A 7,857-nucleotide genomic window follows, 5' to 3' on the forward strand; every position below is an offset into this window, starting at 1 on the left:
CTAGCTTCCTAGAGTACTTCTGCTATTGGACAGCTATATAAATAAGTATGGGGAAAACAAAATGTCACTTAGAGAAGGATCTGAAATATTTTCCTTGGAACTCAGATTTGTTTTATTCTGGACTGTTTTACTTGATGCTTTAATATGTTGTAAACTGCTTTGAGATTTTTTCTTTATAATGTGGTATAGAAATGAAAATTATTATTATTATTAATAATAATAATAATAAACCCCACTGTTGATAAGGCACCTGGACATCCCATTGTGGCGACCGTAACCTATGTTTAAGGTGCCATTCGATAATTAGCTTATATATCTGAGCTTCTAACATTGGTTCTGGTAGACTTCTGTAAGTATAATGGTGACAGCCACAGTGTAACAACTACAGTGGTACCTTGATTTTCGAACAGCTTAGTTCTTGAACTACTTGGAACCCGAACACTTCAAATCTGGAAATGAGTGTTCCGGTTTTTGAACTTTTTTCGGAAGCCAAACATGCTCCGATTTGAGTGCACACTTCGGTTTTGAGCGAGCGGCTTGGCCCCAGCAGTGACTGCCGCTACTTCCTTCCCTTCCCTTCCGTTCCCTCCCCTCCCCTCTGCTGGGAAGCGCCTCTTTTCGGTACAAAGTGGAGTTGGGCGGCTCCTCAGAATGTAAGTGACTCCGGAGTAGGGAGACTTGGAAGTTGGCAACTTTACCGCAGCGCACAGAGAGACGGGGGGGGGGGGAATCATGTGGTCAGTGTGGGTGCCGCATTCCCGAGCAGGGGATCAGGGCGGTCGCACAGGCTCCACCCCACCCAGCTCAGAGTCAGCCAGCTAGGAGCACAACTGAGCAGCCTCTGCCTCCTCTCCACGCTTTGTTGCTGCTGCCGCGTCCTGGTGCTGCCATGCCAAAGACACGCAGGCAGCGCCGCCCCAACCAGCTTGCGGCTGCCGCTTTATCATGCTGCCCAAAGTGGAGACGGAAGCCCTGGGACTTGCCCGAGCGAATGGGGAGCGTGGACAGATGCCGGAAAACATGCAGGGGGGAAAGAGAAAGAGAAAGGAAGGGCTGGCTTGGGTGCAGGGAGAGAAATTTTGCCTCACTTTCCTCCTCCCCCCCCTTAAACTGCCCCCCTGCCTCGTCCCTCCAGTGGCAATGGGTAGAGGATTGGGGCTGGGAGAACACCTGGGAGAAGAACCTGCATGAGAGCAGAAAGCATATGCTCTTGTCTTGAAGTGGGTGGACCAAGCTTTCTTTAGGAGCAATGTCAGGGCAGGGGCACTGGGCATCCATTCCCCACGTCTGCCAGGAGGATACCAAGTCCTCCTTCCTTCACAGGGCCACGCTTCAAGAGAATGGTCTCCGTTGCCAGCACCCAAGCTGTTGGACAAGAGTGAGACTCCATCATCCGTGGCATTCCAGTCTTTCCTTTCTGGATTGTAAAGCCCTTCCAAGTCCATGCTGCTCAGTGCCTTGCATGTCTTCTGGGATGTCACACATGCTGTCTGAATGTGCCAGTCCCTGACAAGAGGAGAAGGGCATCACTGGCATATGTTAAAACTCAATAAAGAAATTGGAGGAACTGGTTGCTTTCGATATGCCAAAGATTAAATAATATATCGTGGTAAAGATTGTTAAAAAGAAAAAGAAGCACTTTCCTTTCCTTCTCTGCCTTCTGCTGGGAGCTCTGCTTAAGAAGGCTGAAGCCAGCTGGTTCTCATCAGCAATTTCTCCTTGGAGTCTTTGAAGCTGCAGGTGAAGTCACTCCCCCTTCTCCCCCTTGAGACTGCTGTTCAGCAGGGGAAGCTGATTCCTGCCCCATGACACTACCCCCTTCCCCAAGGTGCACCTCCACCTGCCGGATGGGTGCCGCCTTTCAGGGAGCACGACAGTGGAAGTGCTGGACCAACCAGACATTGGGGGAGCATGGACATGCAAGCCATCTTCCCATGAGGATTTTCCATTAAGTCCATGTCCATTAAAAAGGCCGTAGCCCCCCAATTTCTATCATCATCTTTGGCGATCACACGTAGCCGAGTAAGATTGTCTTCCATGAACACGATCTCAACAGTGAGTCCATAATGGACTGTGGAGGCCAGTTCTGAGTCCACACATCCTTCCACAGTGGGGACATAGGTTTCCTGGCGGGGGTCGATCACAGTGAGGGTTTGTCAAATGTGCCTTCATCTTAGCATGTTTCTCCCTTTCGTCCTGGTTTCGAGTGTCTTCAAAGTCCATGACACCTTTGGTAAAGGCTGTACTCCAATTGGAGTGCTCGCAGGCCAGCCTTTCCCGACTGTTTATACTACATTTCTTTTAGATTTGCCTTGAGAGAGTCTTTAAACCTATTTCGTTGACCACCAGCATTACATTTTTAAGTTGCTTGGGAATACAATAATCAGGTATAGCCCAGGTCTGTAAGCCTGCTTTCCAAGTAATTGGAGGGGGTGGTGCGAGGCATCTGGGCCTCAGCAGTACAAGCCAAGCCCTAGCTCCATGGATCTCTTAAATTGACAGAATTCTGTTCCCGGACAGCTGGCAGAGCCCCTCTTGTCAGGGAATGGCCACATGCCCTGGGCAATGGCGACTGGACTACAGTGGTACCTCAGGTTACAGACGCTTCAGGTTATAGACACTTCAGGTTACAGACTCTGCTAACCCAGAAATAGTACCTCGGGTTAAGAACTTTGTTTCAGGATGAGAACAGAAATCGTGTGGTGGCGGCGGCAGCAGCAGCGGGAGGCCCCATTACCTAAAGTGGTGCTTCAGGTTAAGAACAGTTTGAGTTTAAGAATGGACCTCCAGAACTAATTATGTTCTTAACCCGAGGTACCACTGTATTGATCCTAAGCTGAATAGCTGACCTGCTCAGCTTCAGGTCCTCCACCAAGTACCCCCCCTTCTAGAACCCACCGCTCTCAACTGCCCCCCCGCAACATTCAAACTCCTTTTCCAAGCCTCCTCCAATCTTCTCTCTCCACCAGAATTCCACTCTCTCCCCCCTTCCTCCCTGCTTGACATTCCCTTTGGAATTCTAATATCACCTCAATTATCCTCTTACACAATTTTTTAAAAATAGATTTGGGGGGGGGATCCCCCTAAACCCTGGAAATTGAGAAATGGTAGAGTTTGGGATTATTTGGGTTTTCAAGGGAGAAATAGAAGCTGCAAGGGCCATTAAGAAACAATTCAAGGCCCCTGAAAGACTAACTCGAAATGAAAGAAAAGTCCTTCTGCCTTGCCCTGCAGTGTGAACAGAGACAAGGGATCTGGAAGGGGGCCAGGATTACTGGGTGTGAGGTGGCAGGAAAAGAGAGGCTTTGAGCAAGGGGTGCTGAGGAGGAGGAGAGTCTATAATCCAACTTGGGAAGGCTGGCTGCCCTGCTGTGGGGAACAAGTCCCTCTTGAAAGGACCCTGCTGTACTCTTTCCTAAAGCTACAAGTCTCCGCCATGTCTCAGTTCTCCAAAGGGGAGAGCCTGGAACCCTTTGGGCTCTTGCCACCACTCAGCAGAGAGAGGGGAGGCACCCAACTTTTGGAGCAATACTTTCTACATCCTGCTCTGTCAAGTCATCCTGTTAGATGCACATAAGCTTCCCGTTTCTGCTTCCTAGGAAATAGGGGGAAGTGAGCTGCAGGTTCTCCTCCCTGTTCTAAAAAGCAAGTGTCTTACCCCAAACAATCTCAGGAATTGTAGTTTGTCAGGGGTTCTGGGAATTGTAGTTCTGTGAGAGGGAAGCTACAATGCCCAGGATCCATTTGGCGGACGGCATGTGCTTTAAATGCTCCTTGGATGCATTTTTAATCCTAGGATCATAGAATTGTAGAGTTTGGAGAGACCCAGAGCATGGGTTACTATAGCAAGGCTGGCTTCATCCAAGATTGACCATAGCTGGCATAATGACTGGAGCTGAAAATAGGCACTACTTGCCATGGATGACATATCGGGCTTCCAGTGATGATGTTGAATCAAGGAGCACTCCCAGGTTACAAATAATAAATCAGGTGGGAGTGCAATTGAAAGTTACAGAAATGAAGTTCCTCAAACATCCCTACCTTTCCTGAACAATTTTTCAACCAAGTAACTTCCTAAAGCTAATATATGCCCTGACAAATGGCATTTGCTGCAATGGCACTTTGGAGAGTGGTGAATTTTGGTAGTGAAGTAAGCAGGGGTATTCTGATAAACAACAGACAAATAGAGTTCAAGGAAAATCACCTTTATTTCATAAGTTATGGTCCCCAATCCAGGCGGACTGAGGCAAAGTATGCAGCTCAGTCCAGGCTTTTATAGCCTGTAGTCACTCTCCCTCCTTCCTCACAGTGTAATCGTGGAAAACTCTTGTTGGTCAAAAGACAAGCCGTATATGGAGAAGACTTCCGGGGTGGTGCCACCGGCAATGGCGGACTCCCTCTGAACTGGAGGGACCAGCTCTGCATGAAACGGGTCTTTTCCGCTGCGGCGTAGCGGGGACCCTTCTGGAAATCACAGGCGGATGAAGCCTGTGACCATGGGACTCGGCGGGCACCCTTAGCGCCCCCCCAACCCACAAAGGAACCCACAAACGGGCTCCGAAGTGAAGAGGGGGAAGTGGCGTGGTGCTGTGAGTTTATTGCTTTTTCTGTGGAGCGAAGCCGCATAGCTGTTGCCGGAGAGCGCTGCCTTTTTCCTGGGACAATGTGGCATCTAAAATAACCAACCGTGAGTACTGGAACATTAAATATTTTTTTTATATATATAAAAATGTTTTATTCAATTTTCAAACATAAAATAGAAAAATCACATAACAAATACATAAAATCCCTTCACCAAGGAAATAACAAACAAGAAAACATACAATTACACCAACAAACAATATAAAAAAGAAAAAAAAGAAAGAAAAAGCACAACTGTTCATAACACTTTTTTCTTTATAACTAACTGGACTTCCTCACATCTCCCTACCCTGCATTCCTTGTAATAAAAATTGCCAGCAAATTATTACCTTGTTTCATTTCTTAATTTATACCTCTCAAATATTATATTTCTAGACTTCAAGTGATTTTTATCAAATAGTTGTAAGTTAAATTAAACATGATATTACTTTAAGTTTCGATCTTTTCTTACATATCACTTAATTTTCTATATCTTTCAATCGAATTACTGGAACCATATTTTTCTGGATCGTGCAATTTCTTAACATTCATACAATTTGTAGTGTTTTTGTAGGTAGTCCTTAAACTTTTTCCAATCCTCTTAGAATCCTCTTGTGGAACATTAAATATTTGGACTTCAAATAAGAACTAGCGAAATAGAAAGGAATTTGGACTTTAAAATTAACCCCAATTTGGTACTGAAACGGAAAGGTTTAAACAGGAAGTCTCCCTTCGGTTTTCTTGTAGTCAGAACAAAGCAAAGACAACGCAAACTAGAGCCTTAAAAATTACTTTTAAAGGATCGACTTTCATCATTTTAAATCGCTGAACCCCCCTTCGGTAGCAGGAGAAGAAGGGGGACTTTTTCCTGAGCTGTTTAAACCTGCAGAAGTGAAGCTAAAGCAAAGTAATTTTCCACCGTCCTGACCCTGGAGCGGGGTGTCAGATTTGATGTTTGAAGCTCATTGACCAGAAATAAATGCTTTGACAGATAGTTAAAAGAAGAGAAACATTGTGACTCCATTGCTTCCTTTCGTCTTTTAAAAGAACAAATATGGACAAAATATCTTAAAAAAGAAACTTTGTTGCTATTGTTTTCAAGGAAAAGAACAACCAGAAGTTTTTCCCCCTAGAGGGGAACTGTGAAATTGTACCTAAATCCTGGGAACTTGCAGCTGTTACTGATTACAACTGTGGGAAAGGATCTGTGACCTTGTAGGACAATGCCTTCAGAAGCATTGTTGGGTGCTTTCTGTAAAATAAATGCCCTATTGGATCAGTTAAGCCAGAAGACGGATTTTATGACTAATGCGGCCAGAACCTTTGAACAGGTAGTGGGAAACTATATGGAGCCCACCCAGGAACCAAAACAGGAGCGTGCCATGACAGAACAACTGAAAGAAGAGGACCTTGCTGAATCTTGGGCGCCAGGGATGGAGGGACTTTTGGCCCAGCAGGAAAATGAGCCTTTGGATTTGACAAATGAACTTGGGAAAAAACAGATTTGGCAAGACAAAGTTTGGATTGATTTGGAAATGGGGGGTTGGACTGACCCCCCTATGCAGGGATGTTTGGACTTTCCGAGTCTGGCAATGGGCCGTCAGAGGTTTGGAGCTGCTGGGACTCCCAATCTTGGAGGGAATCTGAAACATGTTTTAAAATACCACATGGAGTCTAGTCTGGACTATGAGAAAGGGGCTGATTTGTTGAAATGGGTCAAAAACACTACCAAGCTGGAGTTCCCACAAGTGAAAGGAAAATATGAAGAAGAGCTGCGGAAGGGACATGGAAGAGATTTGAAGGTCTCGGATATAAGATCACCAGGTTAATGTGCCAGACTAATGGGACAAAAAAAAGGGGGGACTGACAATCCCGGGACCGGGGAGAGGGGATGCTGGAAGAAGATTGGATTGTTTTTATTCTTTTTTTCTTCTTTTTATTATCAGAAATGTTTTATGAACGTTGTAAAAATGTTGAAATGAAATTACTTGGCTCTTGTAAAAATGTTTAAAGAATCAGGTAAAAAGGTTATGGTTATGAGAAGCTGGTAAAAATAAGACTTAATTCTTAAGTTTTAAGGTTTTTTATAAGATAAGATGAAAATAGAGTAAGGTAATGTAAGGACAGAATACTATGAATTATGGAAAGGATTTGCTGTGACAATTATTAAGATACAAGAGATGGGAGGAGGAGGAGGTCATGGAAAGAAGGTAATGAAATTGGAGAATTTGAAAATGATGGTTTTATTTTTTTATTTTTCTGTTTTTGTCTTTTTTCTTTGTAATTTTGTCTTTTTTATTTTTTTGTAATTTAAAAAAAAATCTTTTTCCAATAAATATCATTTAAAAAAACAAAAACAAAAGACAAGCCGTATATGATGTGGGAAGTCCCAATTGGTCAAAAATAAGCCGTCTATGACGTAAGAGCAATTAAAACAACCATTCTGATATGATTTATGACACAAGAGGCACATGCTGCAAGTACACAGTGCCAGTTTTCTCACATGGCTTCCATCATTCCTTTTTAGATCCTTTGCCAAGATTCTCGCTTGTTCAAGTGGTCAGGTGGGCTTAGTTCACTCACAGTTCATTCCTCACATGTTTCTAGCCTGGGTCTGCACAACCTTTGCATGAACTTTTTACCTTACAGTGAACTGTAAGCTACATCAGAGGGAATGTTTCTCGTTTTACATCCCCGTTTTTATAGGCTTGGGGATCATTTGCACTCAAATTGGTGGTTCAAAATAAATTCTGATCGACATCACCTACAGTAGGAAAATAGATCAGGGAAAGAGTCTAATCTTCTTTCCCCATATATTAAAATCTCAATACAGATTACAATGATCTCTGCTGTTGTTATTTTTAAAGGAAAAATAAACCCAGGATAGATTATCATATGGTAAATGTTTCATATGTTCTGGATCTTCGTAAACCAGTCTTCTGTGCCATCCAATTCCCACCAAGTAGTGAATTTTTTTCTGTTCAGGTTTTTGACTTGTGGCAAAATTCTTCTAATTTATCAGGGGCAATACTTACTGTTATGCCTATGTCATGGGATCAATTACCATTTGGTACCTAGTCATTTGTACTTGCCCCAAGTCAATGACTAAGTTAGGATAGATGGTCATCCTATGTTCCGACATTTAAAGTGCAACCATCTGCATATATAAGGTAAAGGGACCCTGGACCATTAGGTCCAGTTATGGCCTACTCTGGGGTTGCGGCGCTCATCTCACTT

Source organism: Podarcis bocagei (assembly GCF_964188305.1).
Source record: "Podarcis bocagei genome assembly, chromosome: 2".
Classification (NCBI taxonomy): Eukaryota; Metazoa; Chordata; class Lepidosauria; order Squamata; family Lacertidae; genus Podarcis; species Podarcis bocagei.